The following is a 22,858-nucleotide window of genomic DNA, read 5'->3' on the forward strand; positions in this document are numbered from 1 at the left end:
TGCTTTGTCTTGATGAACCTGTAATAGTCTCTCCTGAGGTTATCTGCCTTGCAAGACACTGCTGATTCTCCTCAGGATTTATCCTTGCCACCCCTCTTTGCTTCTAGATGTATAAGTAGACTCATGTTCCAGCAGGCTTCAAAGGGTGAGTTACACAGTGTGACCCATGTGGAAGTGTGCTACGCACCAAAAGAAATGCATGATTTTTCCAATTTACTCCCCAGATAGAAATCTGGGGAATATGTGCATGAATGAATGGATATGAAGTGTGTTGGATAATTGTGGAAGAACATAAAGTTAAATCAGAATGAATTTATTGATATGGGCTCACTAAACAGATTCCGGATTCAATGTTTTAGCTCCAGGAGCTAGAAAGGGGTCTAGCATTTTGTTTGGTTGGTTGAGACATGGGCCAACATTAAATGAAATCAAAATGCCAGAACTGACTGCCTTGGTATACTGTAGAATAAATGTTAAAATAGCTTTATCATGTAAAACCTGCTGACCTACCCCAGGAGCGTCCGAAGGACACACTTTTAACTATGACTGTAAGAAATACATTTGTGAGAAGAGCCCCAGCATCCCTGAAAAACTCTGGGGTCACTCTTTTCTATAGGTCAGGAATTACAGTGGGAATCGCTGCCACTGAGCTGGGATCCCTAAATACAGTGGGGAAAGTTGGGTGCCAGGGTGGCAGGGTCAAGTGGCAGCACTTAATTACCAAAGACAGATGTGGTTACTACAATGGACAGCAGAGCCAAAGCAGTAACTAGAATAGTCTGTCTTGCAGAGAGAGACCTATGGTTTGATCACGGTGTCCCTACAAAATAAATAGATGGGCAAGCTCATCAATGCTACTGGATCTGTATAAGCGTAAGCTTTCTAGGACTACCGAACAGAGGTCTATCTTGAATCATCAGAACAGTGGAAACGTCTCCATCAGTTCCTAGTCTTGACCTGGTTTACAGACCAAGAACCCCTTGAATGAAGGGGAGGCTAACTCCCCTTGAGAACCTGCTGTACTGCCAAACAATCATATTGCTGATCTTCCTCCTAGCCTTTTCCCTATGAGTGCCAGTGGCAGACGGAGATGCTGTTTGGAGATCTGGCAGGCCCCTATTGGTGAATCATGATGCAAACTCCGAGGCTTTTGCAACAAAGCCCTATCTTCCTCCGCAGGTATCTACTCTCTTTCTGAGATTTTGGCTTGCTCCTGGGCCTGAGTAGAAAATGAATGTCTAATCATGGGCCACCAAATTACCATGACACCTGAGCTGCCCATCACGAACTGGCTGCTGTCTGATCCACCAAGCTATACAGCTGGGAGTGCACAGCAGCATGCCAATATCAACTGGAAGAGGTACATATGAGACTGAGCTCAAGCAGGCCCTGAAGGCATAGGTAAATCACATGAGGAAGTTGTCCAAATGCCCATGGGCCCTACTCCTGCTACACTACCTATCCTCTACCAGTCCATACTTTCGCCTCATGGGGAGTTCCCTAAAACCTGTTGACTGAGGAATAGAAAATGTGGGCCTGGTTTACAAATGGTGTGTATGATATGCGGGCTCCAACTGAAAGTGAACAGCTATTACACGACAGCCCCTTCCTAATACGTCTCTGAAGGACGACGGTGAAGGGAAATCCTCCCGGGGAACAGAACTGCTAGATGTTCCTATTGCTTGGAAGGAGAAATGGCCAGAGGTATAAAACTGTACGAATTCATAGGCTGTGGCCAATGGTTTGACTGGATGGTCAGCAATTTGGAAAGAAAATGATCAGAAAATTGATACAAAGAAATTTGGGGAAGAAGTATATGCCCTATGAATGGGCAAAGAATCTGAAGGTATTTATGTCCCATATGATTGCCCACCAAAGGGTGACCTCAGCAGATGAGGATTTTAATAATCAAATGGACAGGATGACCTATTTTGTGGATCTGTGCCTCTTTTCCCAGCCACTACTGTCATTGCCCAATGGGTTCATGAACAGTGACCATTATGGCAGAGGTAAAAATTATACACGGGCTCAGCAACATGGAATTGCACTCACCAAGGCTAGCCTGGCTACAGCCACTGCTAAGTGCCCAACCTTTCAGTAGCAAATACAACACTGAGTTCCTCATATGGCATCATTCCATGGGATGATCAGCCAGCTATCTGGTGGCAGGTTTATTTCACTGGACTGCTTCCATCATGGATAGGGTGGTGCTTTGTTCCTACTACAATAGACACCCTGGACATAGAGCTGCTTTCCCTGCAAGCAGTATTTCTGCCAAAACTACCATCTGTGGATTTACAGAATGTCTCATCCACCGTCATGGTATTCCACACAACATTGTTTCTGATCAAGGAGTTCACTTCACAGCAAATGAAGTCCGACAATGCTCATTCACTGGTATTACAATTTTCTCCATCATCCTGAAGCAGAAAGCATGATAGAACAGTGACCTTTGCTGTTCAACTCGGACTCCGACCCCCTGCCTATCAGGACAGCCTCCTTTGAAGACTCAGTTACAGTGCTAGCGAGGTGGCAGTATGTGCCCAGGCTCTGGAAAGAGGTTTATAAATACTATAAATCAGCATCCAATATGTGATACTCTGGATTCATGGGTCCAGGAATCCAGGGGTGGAAATGGGAGTCATGGCCAGGATTCATGGGTCCAGGAATCAAGGGGTGGAAATGGGAGTGACACCCCTCAGTATTATCCCTAGCAATCCGCTAGCAAAATTTTGCTTCCCGTTCCTGTGATCTTTTGTTTTGCTGGTCGAGAGGTCTTAGTTTCAAAGAGAAGAATGCTTCTACCAGGAGACACAACAACAATTCCATTGAACTGAGAGTAAAGACCGCCACCAGTCACTGTGGGCTTCTCAGGCCTCTGAATAAATAGGCAAAAATGGAGTTTTTATATTGGCTGGGGTGATTGATCCAGATTATCAAGGGACAACTGGGCTGTACTACACGATGGAGTAAGGAAGAGTATGTCTGTAATACAGGAGATCCCTAGGGCATCTCTTGTTACTACCAGGTTCTGTGACTAAGGTCAATGAAAACCACAATTCAATTCACAAGTCAGTGAAAACCATAAAACAACAGCTAATGGCCCAGACCCTTTAGGAAGGAAGGTTTGGGTCACCCTGCCAGGCAAAGAACCATAATAAGCTGAGGTACCTGCTTGAGAGCAAAGGGAATATGGGATGTATGGCTTGGGTAGTAGAAGAAAGAAGTTATAAATACTAGCTATGACCATGTCACCAGTTCCAGAAATGAGGACTATTAAGTTATTTGTACCCTTCCCTTTTCTGTGATAAATGTTTGTGTGTGTGTCTCAAATATGTGTCTCTTTCTTCCCTCTCAAGTGCTTGTCTTCTAATATAAGATATATTAATAATAGTGAACTTTATATCACAGTATTTTAAGTTATGGGATATCAGAAGAGTAAACCCCCAAAGACCCTGTACCTCTTCTGGGGAAAGGGTTAGCATGATTTCAGTTACACACAGGATAGCTTTAATCATGTCAGGTGGAAGTATGATTTTGTTGTTGTCATTATTTTGAGATTAGGTATGATTTAAGGAATGCCAAGTTGACAGATGCCAAGTTGACAAGGAGTGGCCTGTGAGGGTCAGTTTAAGCTGTGATCCCCAGTTATTCAATCAAACAGTGAATTAGGTATTGCTGTGAAGGAATTTTGTAGATGTGGTTAGCATCTACAATAAACTAATTTAAGTAAAGGAGATTATTCTCAATAATCTGGGTGGGCCTGGTCCAATCATCTGAAAGGTCTTAAGAGCAGAACTGGTTTCCTTGAGGAAGAAGAAATACCACCTGTGGCATCAGCTCCTGCCCCAGAGTTTCCAGTCTGCCCTTCCTGCCTTAAGATTTCAGACTCTGCTAGGCAGCCTCCACAAATACTTAAGCCAATCCCTTTCAATAAGCCTTTTGATATATTTTTCCTGCTGGTTCCGTTTATCTGGTGGAACTCTAATACAATTATGTTCAAATTATGAGGGCATATAAGAGTGGGACATATTAAAGTCATTTTCACTAAAAAAAATTCCATTAAAAAAAGGAAAACTTGGTTAACCACTGTGATTCCCAAGGGTGTACCAGAAATACAGTGTTTCTATGAACATGGTAGAAACTGAGATATGAAACTAAAATCCAGTATAGTAAATAATTTGCCCCAAAGTCACACAGAAAGTCAGAATTTTAAGCTAGGTTTCATGACAGCCGAGTTTATCTTGACCTTAATTACATAAATTAACTTCCATTTGATAAATGAATGCTTAGTTTCTCTACACAATATTCACCATTATAAAGAAAGTCTATTAGAAAGAACCATGGATTTTCTTCTGTTGAAAACAGTATTTGGAGAAACAATGATGAAGCTTTGGAATTTCATAATAACCAAGTAAAAATTTTTTTACAGGGGACATCAGCCTAAGATTTATTTCAAAATATAAGGAACAGGAATGCTTCGATTTTATTTTATTTGAGGGTTTTTTCCTTCAATCACAAAGATGTCAGTAAGCATAAAATCTAGATCCAAAGCAGAAAGCTGTTAAAAGCTAAGACACGGGCAAAAGAGTCAAATCCCATTTTCTCTCTTATTCCTTGGAGGTGGAGGTCCTGATTTGAGAAACAGCACTCCCAAGTAACATAACTAGGCCTGAAACGACTTCTAGGGAAAGGGCCATTTAACACTCCATGTCATTATAAGGAAATGAATTTCAGCAACTACCATGCCATTTTCTCCTCCATTTCAAGCAAAGCTCAGCCAGAAACAACCACTTACTTGCTAATCCTCTCATTTTATACTCTCTTCTCTGATACATGACTTCTTCCTCAGGATAAATCCAAGAAGAGTAGGAAATAACACCACCTCTATATTGTATGCTTCACTTAACCTAAGCCCCATGTGCGCGGTTTCAACTGCATGGAATTCATTCTGATCTGAAAGGTTCTGCAAGCTTTATAAAGGAAAGAAAGAAAAAAAAGAGGCAAGGCTGATTACCTCAGAGTTGCCTTCTAATCTAATTTGTTAGCAATAAAGTAAAGCACAGTTTAGTAATCAACACATTTGAGTGTTTCAATTTTCAAAAGACAGACACATGAATCTATACCAAGCACTATCAAAGTCAGCATCTATAAAGACTGGCCTGGTTCCCTATTCCAGCATCCTTCCAGGCCACACAATCCCCAAAAATGAGGGTGCCGCAAGTCCCCTTTAACCTGTGGTCCCACGTAACAAACTCTGTGCTCCAATGCCCTGGATAGTACCCTAGTCCCTCCAAAACAGGCCTCTGCACTAGTCTATCCAGTTTTACCAGGGCCTGAATTTCATTCCGAAACCCCAGCCCCAACCCTGGGGCCATACTATCTGTGAACAGACCTCTCTGTTTATCTGCCTGGATAGCACCCGTTCCCAGACTCTGCGTCACCATCGCCCACCCACCTGCTGGGATACCATCTGCTGCACCTTGCTGGTCAATTCGGACTCCGACCCCCTGCCTATCAGGACAGCCTCCTTTTGCTGTCATCATTCTCTCTAGATGATAAGGCCACTAGCTTAGCTGGACTTTCTCCCATGGGCTAAAACGAGTTCCAATTTCAGTGGCCTCTTTCACCCTGGTGGGTATGTCCTGTTTTTAAGAAACAAACTTATCTGTCTTTCTACCACCAAGCTCTTATTCTGACATTGGACTGCTCTATGCACTACAAAATATTTCAATTTTAACAAGTTTCAAGCTTAACTAAAAGAAACTGAGAACTGTTTAAGAGTTATGGATGTGTGATAAGCTTAAAAAGATAGAAGTCATGTACCAGCCTGTACAAAGGAAACCTGATAAACAGTGGAATTTTTTCAGTGACACTACAGAGGTGAAAAGTAATAATCAAATTCAGTTTTCCAAATAGCCTTTCATCCAATAGTGCATTTATGAAGACAGAAATTGAAAAATGAAATAAATTAACCCTTCAGAAGGTAAACAAAATGTCTACACAATACAAACACAAGTTCCAAGCCCAGTTATAGAGATTGTCTCAGTCAATACAACTATGAGATATATAGCTATTTTGGCTATATTTTAAAAAATTCTTTAGTTTTGCACATGTGCCTTAATTTAAAACAAACAAAAACAAAAAATCATTGCTGTTAGACCATATAGCCACTAATACTTTGCATAGAAACAATATTTTCACCAGCATCAGCTTAGCAAAGTTAAAGGTACACTGAAAACAAAGGCAAGAAACAGAAACTTAATGTAATCGTCAAACTGGAAATACTCATATAGAAATCAAACCCAATGAAGTCCAATCACAGTAAAGTTTTATTAAACAATCAATCATAAAGGCACTATTCTAAGTGCTTTATAAATATCCATTGATTTAATCTCCTTAATAATTTTATGAGAGGAACTATTGTCAGTTCCATTTTACAGATGAGAACCTAACCTTGACACAGAGAGGTTAAGAAATTTACCAACTAATAAATGGCCCAAGTTGGACTCAAATTTGGTAGTCAATGATTTGATCCACTGCACTGTGCCACATCTCAGAATGACTTGCTAAGACTCATGCAGCTGGATGGGGGCAAAATAAGGTCCAGAATAGAGATCTGACTTCCAACATTCAGTGCTCTTTCCACCAATTCTTCCATGTCATTTAAATATTCAGCTAGTGTCAGAAAAACTACGAAACGTCATGCGATGGACTAATAAATAGCCACAAGCAAAACAGCCAAAGAAAAATGATAAAGTACTGTTGAAATTACAACTTGGTGTGATGTGATTAAGCTATGATATGCACTTAAATACCAAAAGCAAACTTTAGAGACTAACATAGGGCGTAATTTTAAGAAAATGGATTAAGTGGCCCCCTAGCAGTCAGCTCACAAAGTTGAGCCATGTTCCACATGACATACAAATAGCATATAACCACCAACCAAACTAAACCAAAGAGGAGCCACCACAGATAGGCGATGTGGATATGACCTTGAGGGACATTGTCCTTTTAGCCACCTTGCTGCAACCATGCCCACACATGGAACGGTTACACACTGAACACTTTAATAATAATTGCAGCTAAAATATTCATGATGTCTTCCAGCAATCTGAAGATACACCACTTGAGACAAATAACAAAAATCAGCTCATGTGCAACTTTTGGACAATGACTTCATTTTCTCAGTAATGATATCCTTGACCTTTTACAGTTGTGTTTAGAAACAGCCAAAAGCACTCCACTTCCTTTCCAATGGATTCTTACTTTTTGTGACTATAGTTACAACGTCTATGATATTTACGTGGTAGGATAATAGGCTGACATTAAATTAATCAAGAGTATTTTGTTTTTTCAAGCATTTGTAAATTAGGATTTTACAGACTGAACTCATTTGTAAGATAATCAAATTACCATAATTTTTTAAGAACATAATCAGATGAAACTTGATACTTTTCACATGATAAATCTTTACTTTCAATGTATTAGGTTGGCCAAAAAGTTTGTTTGGGTTTTTCTGTAAGATCTTATGGAAAAAACACGAATGAACTTTTTGGCCAACCCTATATCACTTAACTTCTATAGACTACTTTAGCAATCAAATATTATTGCCAGCAGATAGTCAAGAAGACTGGTTTTATGTATCTTATAAATGTATAAAATATATTGGAAAAACTAAAATTTGATACGAGTAAAACTTTAAAAATATTTGCAAGCCTTTCAATCCTAGGTGTTGTATTAGTTTAAAAGTTTAAAGTAAGTAATGAAATGATGAATTATTTGTCCTAACTCCATGTAGGATAAACGATATAATTCCAAGACCACCTCACTATGAAGAACACCTGAGACTGGGTCTGGTTAAAGAAATTGCAGACCTAAGCTGGCACTAAAAACCCCTGCTTAATTAGTGAGTCAGTTCTCTGTCTTCTGTACAATCTTAGCATGCCCAAACCTTGCAGAAACAGCCATGTCACATTCATTAACTAGCCAGCTGTTAACAAGACAAGTATAGGGCAAAGGTTAGCTGACAAGCAAATGGAAGGGATGACTTCTAATCACCAGTGAAAACTGATTTACCTGGCCACATTCTGCTACCTAGTGGGACAAATGGGACAGGATACTTTATCTAGTGGAAAGAGGTGATAATTATATTTACCTGGGCAAAGAGAGAGCAATCATAAAAAAAAAAAATTGATGCATTAAAGCTTCAGCCATTCTGAAGGCAGGATATCAGGCAATTTGGCCCTAGGAATCCATCTCTACATCTTTATTAAACATAAGAAACACCATGATGAAAAGAAAAATGAACTGCAAAGCATTCTACATATATCTTATCCCATGCAATTGTTTGATTCTAAGATTTGGGCTGGTATTTCGAGGACTGTCACTAACAAGCTGTGTAGCCCAGAAAGTCATTTCTCCTCCTGCAGCCTTGTTTTCTTCATATGCAGGCTAATCCTCCATTCTGGTTTGCCTAGTTTATTTACATTGTCCTGACTTCCCCTCTGGCTTAGCTTTCGTCATTTTCAAAAAGTCCCGGTGTTGACAATATATAAAGACATAAATGAGAACGTTTTCTCCTAAATCTTCCAGCAATAACATCCTGTCATCCACAGGCCCAATTTCGGAGTAAGGAAGGCCACTAAACGTGAATAGTAAACGTCTTATCAAAAAACCCACACAGGGCTTCCCTAGTGGCGCAGTGGTTGAGAGTCCACCTGCCGATGCAGGGGACACGGGCTCGTGCCCCGGTCCGGGAAGATCCCACATGCCGCGGAGCGGCTGGGCCCATGAGCCATGGCCGCTGAGCCTGCGCGTCCGGAGCCTGTGCTCCACAATGGGAGAGGCCACAACAGTGAGAGGTCCGCGTACCGCAAAAAAACAAACAAACAAACAAAAAACCCGACAAATTTCACCTAGGAGAACAGAGCTAGAACTATATATATATATATATATAAAACTATATAGATCTCAAAAACACGGTGTCGTGAAAAGCAGTGATATTATTTTTGTAAATTTTAAAAACACAAACCAGGACTAAATATTGGAATGGTTGCATAAATACGTGGGTAAAAGTATAAAATGGATGGGAACAATACACACTAATTTATAGATGCTTCTGAAAGGAGACTTAACTAATTGTGCCATTTTATTTCTTTAAAACGGAAGACTAAGCAAATATTATAAAATGAAATGTGTTAATTCTGAGAGGTGGGAGTTAATTCTATTCTTTGTTCTTCTTAGCATTGTTTAAATGTCTCAATATAAATTATACTAATAAAACACAGAACATGGATTACTAAAACTTTGAGTCTAAGAGTTAAGTGGAACGCTGGTGGGCCTGACTCCCTAGAGCCCCTCATTGTGTTGTCTTCAAGGGAGCCCTTCCCACATCAACGATCTCAATAACAGATCCAAGAACATTTTATCTTCAGAGATGACTTAATCACCAACTCTCCATCCACAGCCCCTCACCATTTCATGTATGAATTCCTTGTGCTACTTTCCTTCCTAGTGGTACCAAGCTTCTGGAACTGTCTCAGGTACCAGAGGTAGCCTGTTATAATTTCAGACAGCCATTCCTTCAATTAAATAAAAATATGTCTTTCTCTGATTCCCATCCACTCAACCTAGTTTTGCCTCTTCAATCATACAGATGATATTCCTCATATAATTGAAGAAAGTTAGCATGTCATCCCTGAGGACCTTCCCAAAGCATTAAACGTCAGCCACTCTTGATGTGACCCTCCTTGGGTCTCCTCATGGCCCTGTAGTCAATTTTTCTCTGTATCTCTAGATCCTGCAGTTTACAAACCCCGGGGAATCGCAAAGTATCCTCAGTTCTGCACCCTCAGTGCTCACAACTGGCACAGAGTAAATGGGGCAAGTGCTCAATAAATACTGAATGAAGGAATGAGAAAATGCGTTTTGCAAACACTATGAACATTAAATGGCAGCTATTTTGATCACTAACAATTAGTGCTAAACTGTCAATGACCACCTCCTTTCTTTATATATATGTTTATATTTCTTTATATATACTTGTATGAATTATAAAACTATCTAGTTGAAATCCTTTACTCTCTTGGATACTATAATTCAAATTCAGCTGACCTTTTTAGATGGAACAATCCTGACTTCCATGTCATTATTTGGTCTTCTCTAGAATTCCATCTTTGAAATTTGCTCTGTGTCTATAGCACAGTATCCCAGAATGGGCTTCCCTTTTTTAAGCCTTCGAACAGTAGTGTATTTAGAATATAAGTCAGAACTTGCTGATTTATTAATTCTAACCCCAAAAAAATCAAGAAAAGAATTTTCAAACACAGTGCTAGGCATGCTGCTTGAGTCTCCTTTCTATTTTTATGTAAAAAAGTTTTAATATGTCTCATAGTCAAGTCTATCAATCTTTAATTATGGTTTTTGCCTTTGATGCCATATTAGACAAGATTATAAATTATTCACCTATTTTTCAGTTATATCTCATTCTTCTTCTTCAATTAATCTGATATTTATCTGTATTTTGTATAAATAAAAGATTCAACTTTACAATTTTTCCTAACAATAACTAATTATTTGAATTGTATTCTTGTAATAATACCTTCTCCACCAACATGAAATTCTGTGTTTATTATATGTTACCCTTATATGCTTAAGTCTATTTGGGGAATTTTCAAGATGATTTAGCCTCTCCTAAGTCTCTATTTTAGTAAAAAGTAACATACTGCCTTAGTAATAGTAATTTTGTAATATGTTTTAATACTTGGAATTATAAGTTCTTTCTTCATTATTATTCTTTTTCAAAAATTTGCTTTTCCCAGTCTGTTCATTCCTCCAGATGAATTTTAATAATCATTTTGCCAATCTCTCCCTAAAAATCTCTTTGTGGTTCTATATGGAATTGTATTAACTTTATAAATTAATTTGGGGAAGCTAACATCATTACATTATTTATTATTCTCATCCAGGAATACAATACCAATCTCCATTACTGCTAATCTTATTTTGTGTTTCTCAACAAAACGTTATTTTCTTCATTTAAGTCTTGTACATTTCTATTACAGCTTACTCATAGATATGGGATTTTTTCATCATGTTTTCTATTTGTAGCTCTCATAGAAAAGTCGATTGATTTATACACATTTATCTTTTGTATGACCACTTAACTGAAGTCTCTTATTCTAATAGTTCTCCAGTTGATTTTCTTGGGATTTGTAGTAAATTCATATAAACACACACACACACACACACACACACATATATATGTGTGTGTGTGTGTGTATATATATATATATATATACACACACTTTTTTTAAGGAGAAAAGATGTCATCTCTTTTCTAATAATTGTGAACTTTGAGAGGTAGCATATGATAGGATTTAAAATTAAAGATTCATGAGTTAAGCCACTTGAGTGCTTATTCATCTCTACCACTTATTAGCTATGTGACCTTGGCCAAGTTACTTAGCTTCTCTGGGCCTCAACTTCCTCATTTGTAAAATGAGAATTATAGTAGTCAATATTCCCTAGGATTGTTATGAAGATTAAATGAATTAATATTTGTAAAGTATTTAGAACAGTTTCTAGTATATATATTAAGAAATTTTAAAACGTTAATCATTTAAAAAATTTTATTGCATTGGCTAGAATTTATAGAATGATGTTAACTATAAGTGATGAAATAGGGCATGTAGTAAGTGTCTACGGTTTTTCTGTTTTTTCTGCTTTTTCACAATTTAAAAATATCTCTCTATACCTAAATTACTATGTTGTATATATGCATGTTCTTAAAAGAAATATAGTTACATTTTATCAAATGTCATTTGAAATCTATTAGGAGGTAAAAATAGCAGTTTTATCCTTTAGTCTATGACTATGAAATTATAATAAATTTCTCAATATTGAAGCACGTGTACATTTCTAGAATAAACACGATTTTCTTGTATTATTCTATTTTGTTGATTTCTACATTCCTGTATTTAGTATTTCAGTGAATTTTTGTGTGAATTTTTGTGATTTTCTTTTTTGTGCTACTTTTTTAGTGTTTTTAATTTTTTTGTTTTTTAGTTAACTGTTTTTTTTAGTTAAGTGCTTTTCATTAAATGAATCAGAAAAATGTTTCATCTCTTTTGTAAAGTTCATAGAGTATGGGATAATATGTTCCTTAAAAATGTATATTTTCAACCATCGATTATAAATACCTGATGCAAACAAGATACTTTGCTCATCTAAACAGAGTATTTTAGCTCCTGCCGAATCTCCCTATCCAAGCTGGTCAAGGACATAGGCTTAAGCATCAGACAAAATCTGGCTCAAATCCTAATTTCACCACCCACTAGCTAAATGTGTGCACTTGGCAAGGTACACTTTTGTCACAGGGAATAACTATGCCTTCTTTACTTTTCCCACACAGTTATCGTGAGGATTACATGAGATCATGTTTATAAAGCACTATCCACTCCATTCACAATAAAGACTCAATTATTTTATGTTAGTCTTAATTTTCTTTAAATACAAAATTAATGTTTACAAATGTACGTGCTGGTTTTTCTTAGTATGGAGATTTCAATTGTTTATATAGAAATATAAATGCTTTTTGATACAATTTTTTCATGACATTAGTTCATAATAAAAGGTAGATTTCAATTAAAACATGTTATTCTCCACTGACACAAACTTAAAAAGTTGACAAGAAAGTAGTAAAATGCTCAGATAACAAGAAAATGAACCCACTGCCATTGTCTAAATGAAATCGCAATGGGTTAATAGGAAAACTGTACTGGTTTTCAGAAAACCAGGCAATGAGCCTAAACCAAATGTAACGTCTTCCACTCTTTCCTGTTCCCTTGGAGCTTTGTTCTCATGGGAATCCAAGAGTGGGAGGAGGCTTCCCACAGGCTGAGGTTTACTCCATGGTCTCTGATTTGCCATCTTCACTGCAACAGGGGAGCAAATCTCTCACTCTGAGTGGGAAAACACAGTCCTGAGGGGCTGGAGGGGCCTCAAATACAACAGCAGCACACAGAAAACCGTTTCTCAAAAAAGCATTAGAGATTTATGTCCACCAGTCAGTGTCATCAAGACTATTTACTTGTATGTATTGATAACAAAGCTGTCACTATGGTCTCTAAGGAGATCCGTATTAGGTGAGTAGTAAGTTTATAGGATCTGATCGGTAATACTATAAGCTTTTCTTCTGTTTTAAAGGATATAAATTTAAAACATTATTTTGGTGGGCTAGCTGCCTCCGTGGAGAACTATTTAAATAAGCTCAGCTAAGAATGTAAATATCAAACCAAGCTCAGTCTCTGTACTAACCACTGGCCCCTGGCAGACACAGGATGGAAATGCCTAGCTCAAGTCCTTGGCATGCATGCTATTAATTTGACATTAACAATAGACTCTATCAAGCTTCCATTTAACCATATTGATCTGTTTTCTAAAATAAAAACCTCCCACTTTATACCTTTTCCTTGGTGTCCTCTGGCTTTATAACAACAAAGATATTTTCAGGGACACCCTCAATAGCAGGATTGATGGATCAAAAGTGTACCCACCTCTGTCTTTTCTGCCCCCTGTGTGGCCTCAATAACTTGATAGTTTCCAGCTCCCCCCAGATTTCTCGAGTGCTTTTTCAGTATACCATGACCCCTGAAGGAAACAAAGGGAAAAAAAGATGTATTAAGATAAACATCCTCCTTCCTTGTCTCTTTCAGGAAAGAACAGATGGTTCCTTGAGCAACAACATCCAATTTAATGACAAAATGAGACACAATTTTAAAACAACGTTCATTGTTATTTTTTCATTCCTCATCCTGATTTCTTTTATACGTTTCAGATTTATAACAGGAGCAGGATAAATTTCCTTGAGTAAGCAGCTCAGCAGTCTCATAAATGAGGAGTGTGTTTCCTCTTATTATTTTGTTCCCTTTTCAAACCCACCAATTGTATTCTGATCAATCTTTGTGTTTTGCCCCAAGACTGTGTAACACAGGCGGTCAGAGACATACCTACTAAATAGTAAAATCAACAGTATAGCAAAATATATTTTTTTCTTCAGCTTTTCAACTTTCCATTGAAAATAGTTTCACTAGCTGAGTGACAGCCTTTCTCAGATGTGTGACTTGAAAAGCCATAAATCCCTGCTTTTGAATTTCAATGCCAAGGAGCAAGGACACTGTTTTCCTCAATTATATAATATGGAGATTGGAACTCTGGAAGAGAAAATCCACCCAATAAAACCTGGCCCACACATAATGCCTCAGCATCAAAAGGTAACTTGAAATTTTGCTATGAATAGGCATCTGATGCACTCGCATGGTTTTCCTGTTCCTATCCTTTTAGATATTTCTATATCAAAAGCCCCCACTTTAAAACTAATAATACAGAAACCAACTGAGTCATTTCCATATATACTCCTGAAGAGGTGGCTACAACCGATCGCTGGGTAAACCAGGCTCCCTTTAACTCAGGCAGTCTATATATTTGAGCAGACACATAACAAATGCTTAGTTGTCCTAGATGAGAGAGCCATGTTTCTTTCCTATTATGGAAATCATCTGTTCCTTTTTCTATAAAGTGTGAAACCAGGAATGTCAATATTCCTATGCTTGTATGTGCTAACTTTACTAGGGTTATTCAGAGCAGGACAGAGTCTAGTGCTGGTTGCTGTTTTCTTCTCTCCTTTCTATCTAATAAACCACCAAATTCTGTCTATTCCAGGCTCAAAATTGTCCTTGAACTCACTCTTCCTTCCAATTCCATTCCCACAGGACCATCAAATTCCACCCTCCTCACCCACACCTGCCTCCATCCCATCAATTCTTACAGAGATTATGATATCTCTCACTAGTCTCCCTGGTTTGAGAAACAACCCTTCCAGTCCATATTCTACAGCCCACCACTCACTTTGGGATAATAACTGAACTTGTGATTCGTATAAAACCCAGGAATTATACGTGGTAGAAGTATTTCACCATGATTCTCAAAAAAAGTCTTTTTCTCCAAATGCCAATAGCATGTTAGCCATCTTTCAAGTTCATCTGTAAATAATTTCATTACTGTTCTTTCCTCTGCTTCCCACATTTCCTTATAGCTTACAAGTAAGCCAGTAAAAGAAAGTCCTCAGGGCTTGTAACACAGAGGGAGAAGCACTGAACTCAGTTCTAGTTCCAGCTTATCCCTGTATCAGCTGTTGACTTTGAGGAATCATCTTTTTTGTAGGTAAATGACAGAGCCTTGCTTATCAAATGGGATGGAAATATTTACCCTGCTTATCTCTCCACGTTGTTTTGGGAATCAAGAAAGATCACATACAATAACATACACATATGCAATGTTATTTTATTACTCTTCCTGAAGTACTACAAAAGCAAAAAATGTGTTTCTTGTGTTTAACACTAGACTCAGTTTGGGGGTCCTAGAAAGGTAGCTGTGATCACACTCCCAAGACTTACAGCTTCCTTTTGGGAGTGTGATGGTCTCAAGAGTTTTGTTTTGGCTTGCAAAGGAATAATAAAATACCAAAGGAATCATACTCTAGCATATTTGGATTCCCAAGACATACTGAAATCAAAAAGAGGAAGAAAAGGAAAAGGGACTCAAAACAATGAGAAATCTTAATTGGCTGAAACTGCCATTTAATTAAAATAACTCAACTGTCACTTATGGCACAAATGTTAATACAATCTCTTTAAAACCCAGCTGAATCCTCCAGATATCACTGGACACTTTGCAATAGGAAATACAAGCCCATTCCCTATCACTGTATTGTAGGTTTTTAATTGGAGAATGTATAATGTGTACAACAGGATGAGTTCATTTTGCTTCTAAAGAGGAAATAAAAAATATCAACCTGAATATCACTCCACATATAAGCAGGACTGTAGCCTCCGTTTAAGTAGGTTTTATTTTAGACTAAAAAAACCCACCAAAGGCATATATTTGAACTCATGCATCTAAACAGACCAATGAAAGTGTAGAAATTAAGTGCAGACGGGGAAGCAGAGAATGGTAGGAATAAAGTCCACAGCTGTGTTTTCTTAAAATCCGGTGAGAGGAATGTTAATCAAAGTTCACAAAGTTTAAATTCTCCTTTGAACTGCATAGGTATAATCAAGTAAAGAAACACAACCCTCACTGAAGTATAATTTTTTTAATTTGAAATTATTGTCCCATATTAAGAAGGTAAGTTTGTTCATTCATTCATCCAGATACTCAAAAACCAATACTTACTGATTAGACTTTGTACAAGATGTGATAAAATGTGCTGGTTTGAACCCCTTGGCCACATGGGGCTAGCAACAAATACCAAAAGAATTGCACAAATAGGCCATATTAAAAACTTCCTGTTTCTTCCAACCAGAATGCATATCATCCCCCTGTGCTCTCACTAGTAGGCTCTGGGCCATCCTTAAAAGCCCAACTCAAAGGTTGCTGCTTTTGTAAAGCTCTTTGGAACTGCACAAGTTTGGTGTGAGTCGTAACCCCTGGCCCTAAATCACTTTGTTCATAACTCTCTGATGCACTTATCACGGTTGACTTCACATGACAGCTCTGTGTGTGTCAGTCTCCCCTAGCAGGCGGTGAACATCTCAAATGGCAATTTTTTATTCATCCATCTACAGCACTTGGCACAATATATTGTAGGTACTCAATTAGTGATTATTGAATGGAAAATTCATACATCTTTACTTGCATGAGCAAAAGGTATAGAATAACTTTAAAAGGAAGAGTTGCAAATATTTTACACTTATTCTTGCTACATGTAGTTCTAAAAAGATGAATTTATACCATGAACTTATACCTTTGTGAAAATATGGAAAATTCATGTATTTATAAAAGTGGTCACAACAAAATTAGCATTATTCTCTTCAAACTCCTTTATTTACTTATACTTAAATTTCCCTCTTCTGACCCTTAGATTAGTATCCTCTATTTTTTCCTACTTGATTGATTTGTATATGCTTGATTTCTATAATTGTGATAGCTTTTAAGCTAACCTACTAACCAGATCCTTGGCAACTGCTACATTTTCAAAAGCTTTAATAGCTATTGTATATACATAAAATTGCAAATAACCTGTTTTATCCCTTCCATCTTTCAGCAAATATTATTACCTACCATGTGGTAGATGCCACAGAGAAAACAAAGACCCTGTTTCAGGGGACAGAGGGTTACAGCTAGAGCAGGCGATAAGAAATATACAAAAATGACCAAACTCAGAAATCTATCCAAGTGCCATATCTCTAATTTATCTAAAATTATTAATTAAAAAAATTTTTTGAATGAAGCCTCAGTAGCTGAAGAATGAATTAAGAGGAACTGATGAAGATGACTAAGAATCAGAAATACAATCATGTTTCAGATTCATTTAATACTAATAGTTAAACATCCTGTCTGTCTCCTAAGATTCAAGTCAATACCATAACCATAGGCAAAGTAAAATCAGGTTTTCTTGTTTTTTGATATTGAGCTGCATGAGCTGCTTGCAAATTTTGGAGATTAATCCTTTGTCAGTTGCTTCATTGGCAAATATTTTCTCCCATTCTGAGGGTTGTCTTTTCATCTTGTTTACGGTTTCCTTTGCTGTGCAAAAGCTTTTAAGTTTCATTAGGTCCCATTTGTTTATTTTTGTTTTTATTTCCATTTCTCTAGGAGGTGGGTCAAAAAGGATCTTGCTCTCATAGAGTGTTCTGCCTATGTTTTCCTCTAACAGTTTTATAGTGTCTGGCCTTACATTTAGGTCTTTAATCCATTTTGAGTTTATTTTTGTGTATGGTGTTATGGAGTGTTCTAATTTCATTCTTTTACATGTAGCTGTAAAGTTTTCCCAGCACCACTTATTGAAGAGGCTGTCTTTTCCCCACTGTATATTCTTGCCTCCTTTATCAAAGGTAAGGTGACCATATGTGCGTGGGTTTATCTCTGGGCTTTCTATCCTGTTCCATTGATCTATATTTCTGTTTTTGTGCCAGTACCATACTGTCTTGATTACTGTAGCTTTGTAGTATAGTCTGAAGTCTGGGAGCCTGATTGCTCCAGCTCCGTTTTTCTTTCTCAAGATTGCTTTGGCTATTCGGGGTCTTTTGTGTTTTCATACAAATTGTGAAATTTTTTGTTCTAGTTCTGTGAAAAATGCCAGTGTAGTTTGATAGGGATCGCATTGAATCTGTAGATTGCTTTGGGTAGTAGAGCCATTTTCACAATGGTGATTCTTCCAATCCAAGAACATGGTATATCTCTCCATCTATTTGTTTCATCTTTAATTTCTTTCATCAGTGTCTTATAATTTTCTGCATACAGGTCTTTTGTCTCCTTAGGTAGGTTTATTCCTAGATATTTTATTCTTTTTGTTGCAGTGGTAAATGGGAGTGTTTTCTTAATTTCACTTTCAGATTTTTCATCAGTAGTGTACAGGAATGCAAGAGATTTCTGTGCATTAATTTTGTATCCTGCTACTTCACTGATTAGCTCTAGTAGTTTTCTGGTAGCATCTTTAGGATTCTTTACGTATAGTATCATGTCATCTGCAAACAGTGACGGCTTTACTTCTTCTTTTCCAATTTGGATTCCTTTTATTTCTTTTTCTTCTCTGATTGCTGTGGTTAAAACTTCCAAAACTATGTTGAATAATAGTGGTAAGAGTGGGCAACCTTGTCTTGTTCCTGATCTTAGTGGAAATGGTTTCAGTTTTTCACCATTGAGGATAATGTTGGCTGTGGGTTTGTCATATATGGCCTTTATTATGTTGAGGAAAGTACCCTCTTCCAAAAATGGGCAGAAAACCTAAATAGACATTCCTCCAAAGAAGATATACAGATTGCCAACAAACACATGGAAGAATGCTCAACATCATTAATCATTAGAGAAATGTAAATCAAAACTACAATGAGATATCATCTCACACCAGTCAGAATGGCCATCATCAAAAAATCTACAAACAATAAATGCTGGAGAGGGTGTGGAGAAAAGGGAACCCTCTTGCACTGTTGGTGGGAATGTAAATTGATACAGCCACTATGGAGAATAGTATGGAGGTTCCTTAAAAAACTAAAAAATAGAACTACCATACGACCCAGCAATCCCAGTATTGGGCATATACCCTGAGAAAACCATAATTCAAAAAGAGTCATGTACCAAAATGTTCATTGCAGCTCTATTTACAATAGCCAGACATGGAAGCAACCTAAGTGTCCATTAACAGATGAATGGATAAAGAAGATGTGGCACATATATACAATGGAATATTACTCAGCCATAAAAAGAAACGAAATTGAGTTATTTGTAGTGAGGTGGATGGACCTAGAGTCTGCCATACAGAGTGAAGTAAGTCAAAAAGAGAAAAACAAATACCGTATGCTAACATTATGTATATGGACTCTAAAAAAATAAAAAAGAAAGAAAATGGTCATGAAGAACCTAGTGGCAAGACAGGAATAAAGACACAGACCTACTAGAGAATGGACTTGAGGATACAGGGAGGTGAAAGGGTAAGCTGGGGCAAAGAGAGAGAGTTGCATGGACATATATACACTACCAAACGTAAAATAGATAGCTAGTGGGAAGCAGCAGCATAGCACAGGGAGATCAGCTCCCTGCTTTGTGACCACCTAGAGTGGTGGGATAGGGAGGGTGGGAGAGAGGGAGATGCAAGAGGGAGGAGATATGGGGATATATGTTTATGTATAGCTGATACACTTTGTTATACGGCATAAACTAATACACCATTGTAAAGCAATTACACTCTAATAAAGATGTTAAAAAAATTAGGTTTTCTAATAATTGAAAATGTAATGCTTGAACTGTAATATTGCTTTTACATAACAACTTGGCAAAGTTGACCAAGAGTCTTTAAAATGTTGACCAGCTTTGACCCCACAATCCCACTATGAAACTCCCTTGACCTTTTAGGTCCCTAGGATAACCCTCTTTTTACTTTGTTTTTGCTGCTGCTGGGAGAGGAGAAAAAAAGATTTTAGCATTCAATAAACACCTGTTCTGTGTCATGAGCCTTGCTAGACGCTTTGCATTTTATTCCACTTAATCACAGTTAATCTTTGTTTTTAAAAAAAAAAAAAAGAAAAATGGACTTTTTTCAAAGCTTAAAGATGGTGAGATACCTCCCTAAGGTCACACAGCTAATAAGTCACAGAGGCAGGGTTCAAGTTCAGCTCTGACTAGAAAGCCTGCGTGATCCACTAGGCATCATTGCTTCACAATATTCCTGGACTCTTGACCTAGTTTTACATACAACTTTTCACCTGTATTATTTTTCTCATGACTAAACAGCAATTCCTTGATGCCTTGTATCTCAGAGCTCTAAGAAACATGACTTTTTTGGAGAATTGATCAAAAACAATTCACTTATTCATTTCCTCTATTTTTTCTTTTAACCATTTCCTCTTCCTTCACATCTCATATACCAAAGAAAATATACCTAACATCTCATCCTGAAGAGAAACAACTTCAGTGCTAAATGCCTACTGAATTTATTTTGCAAATTCATAGAATTTGGATGGATATAAAAAACTTTGATTTAAAAGGTTTCTGGCTGTGGACTATAGACCCAAAGAATAAATTAAACAGACTTTGTTTAGTAAAAGATTTCATAGTTTTCACTCTCTTTTTCATTCTCTCATTATATCATTATAACCTAAAAACAAGTTTGTTGTGAATACCGTTTCATGTTGCCCTCATGAAATAATATGGCGCTCAAAGTATAGCATAATGATTGAGAAGCAGAGTTTCTGAAGACAGACTTTCTGATTATAAATCTTTAGTGTATACATCTGGCCTGGTTACTTGACCTTTCTGGGCAGGCCTAGACTTCTCCACATGTAAAATATCCATAATAATAGTACCTCTCGTATACAGTTGTTGAGGAGTGAAATGACATACTAAATTTAATTTGTATAGAACAGTACCTGGCACATACTGTGCTTAATATGCTTTAGATTTATTAATACTCTTATATAACAAAGATAAATAGAACGCTTATGATATGAATGATACATATGATAAAAACAATAAAAAGTTCACATTTAAATATTAAGTAGCTTTAAAAATAAGGCATCTTAAAAAACATTTAAATTTTCTTACTGTTGATATATTATCTCAGTTGTACTCTAATTGAATGGCTTAGACACATTAGTGTGTGTGCATGTACATGTGTAAAACAAAAATCTGTGTGCAATTCTTATGAGGAATTTTTAAGTTTTCAAGTATTTTTTTCAAAAAGAATATAGGTCCCTCAAAGAGTGCAGACCCCAATGCCAACAAAGAAACCTCCCACTTTGTACCCAAAGCCCTGCTTCCTGAAACCTTTACAGGCAAACAGTTACAGCACAAGGCCAGAAATACTGAATGAAAAAATAGGGAGAGAGGGAGATAAGAAAAGATTATGTCACTTCTATCTAGCTGGCCAGTGTTATTTCTCTGTGATGGATGTTCATTCCTCTGCTTCACGCTTTAGCCTTTCATGCAGCTGTGTGTTACTCCAAAATATTGAAAGAGCTCAATTTTGGCCATTAAAATATGTTTCTGGATCTCCAGGAGAAGGTTTACTTAATATGGGCAACTTTAAATCCTAAAAGAAGAACTTACCCTTCTTACAAGAGCTGATTAGTTTTGACATTTTATCCACTCTCCTGAAGAGTCATTTATGGGCTATGTTAAATACTAAAAAATAAAGTAAGATGTGGTCCTGGTGAATCTTCTACAACAGAGAGAAAACTCAAAGCAGTATCTCAAATATTAGTAGCAAGTTCTTGCATTGATATTGAGTCAAATACTCTGCCATGCAGGCCCACTTGACCAGATCGGAGTTTAGCTTGTTGTTTTTTCTCAAATATAAACATTTCCTTGTTAATAGGGAAAGTTACATATTCCATGAGGCATAAAGAAAAATTACTTTCCATTGACCCAGAAAACTTACCTTGCAACTATGCCTGAAGGAGAAAGGAACTGGAATGAGAGTATTTGAAAAAAGAACTCTGGCTGCCACAGCTACCTACCTTGCTCTAAGTTCATGTTTAATTAAATTTACATCAGTAATTCCATAAATTGCTTTCATGTTCATAGAACTTAAGTTATCATCTTTGATTCTAAGGTCAGACACTTACTGCTAACAACGCTTGTGCCTTTGAGGGAGGCTTGGTCCTCTGCCAGGCTGTACTGCTTCTCCCATGGAGATGGGTCCACCACGACTATACAACTCCATGGGGGACAATGGGACACCACCAGCCCCCTGGTTGCTCAGCAACAACCCATTATGACTGCTCCTCTTGGACTACTAGGCAACAGCACTGAGCCTGACTCAGCTGCTCCCAGGCACTGCCTCTCAAGAGGGCCAGGTTAACAGGAGGCCAAGGGCCCTAAGTGACTAGTTACATAATCTAACACATTTCTCGGGATGCTCTCCAACTAAAAAATCAGAGCAGAGTTAGTTCCTACCCTGAAGGGTACCCTTGACCGTATCCTTAATTTAAACTCTACCCTTGAATCTTTAGAGAAGCTGACAGAAAACTAATGCATCAGAGTCAAAATCTGTGGCCAAAAAAAGTCTATTAAAAAAATCCCACACACATACATAAAGGAGGCCATTCTTTTTTTAATCACGTTTAAAATATGACTTTCAAACCTTTCTTAATTTCAAAGAATTTTACTATTTACATACTTTCTGTTAACAGGCCCCCCAAAATGGGGAAAATATATTAAACCACTTACTTTTATGGTAAGACTGTTCCTTAAATAGCTTAACACATAACTCTAGGTATAGCAATTTCTAGGAAAGATCTTCAATTCTTATCTATAGTTTAACCCACATTTATGTCTTCTTAGTTCTAGACTTTTAACA

At 37.3% G+C, this 22,858-nt stretch overlaps 1 protein-coding gene across 2 annotated transcripts in view; it reads right to left on the minus strand.

The window, feature by feature from the left end:
• Nucleotides 1-22,858, minus strand: part of PKIB (cAMP-dependent protein kinase inhibitor beta) — a 103,048-nt gene that overhangs the window by 65,685 nt on the left and 14,505 nt on the right. Inside the window, exon 2 of one of the 2 annotated variants that reach the window (XM_060030551.1) lies at nt 13,560-13,653. The exons of the other annotated variant lie outside the window; for it this stretch is intronic. The gene's annotated coding sequence lies outside the window, so the exon portion shown is untranslated. The remainder of the gene's footprint in view (nt 1-13,559; nt 13,654-22,858) is intronic. 2 annotated transcript variants of the gene reach the window in all.

The sequence above is a fragment of the Delphinus delphis genome, chromosome 14 (assembly GCF_949987515.2).
Source record: "Delphinus delphis chromosome 14, mDelDel1.2, whole genome shotgun sequence".
Taxonomy (NCBI): Eukaryota; Metazoa; Chordata; class Mammalia; order Artiodactyla; family Delphinidae; genus Delphinus; species Delphinus delphis.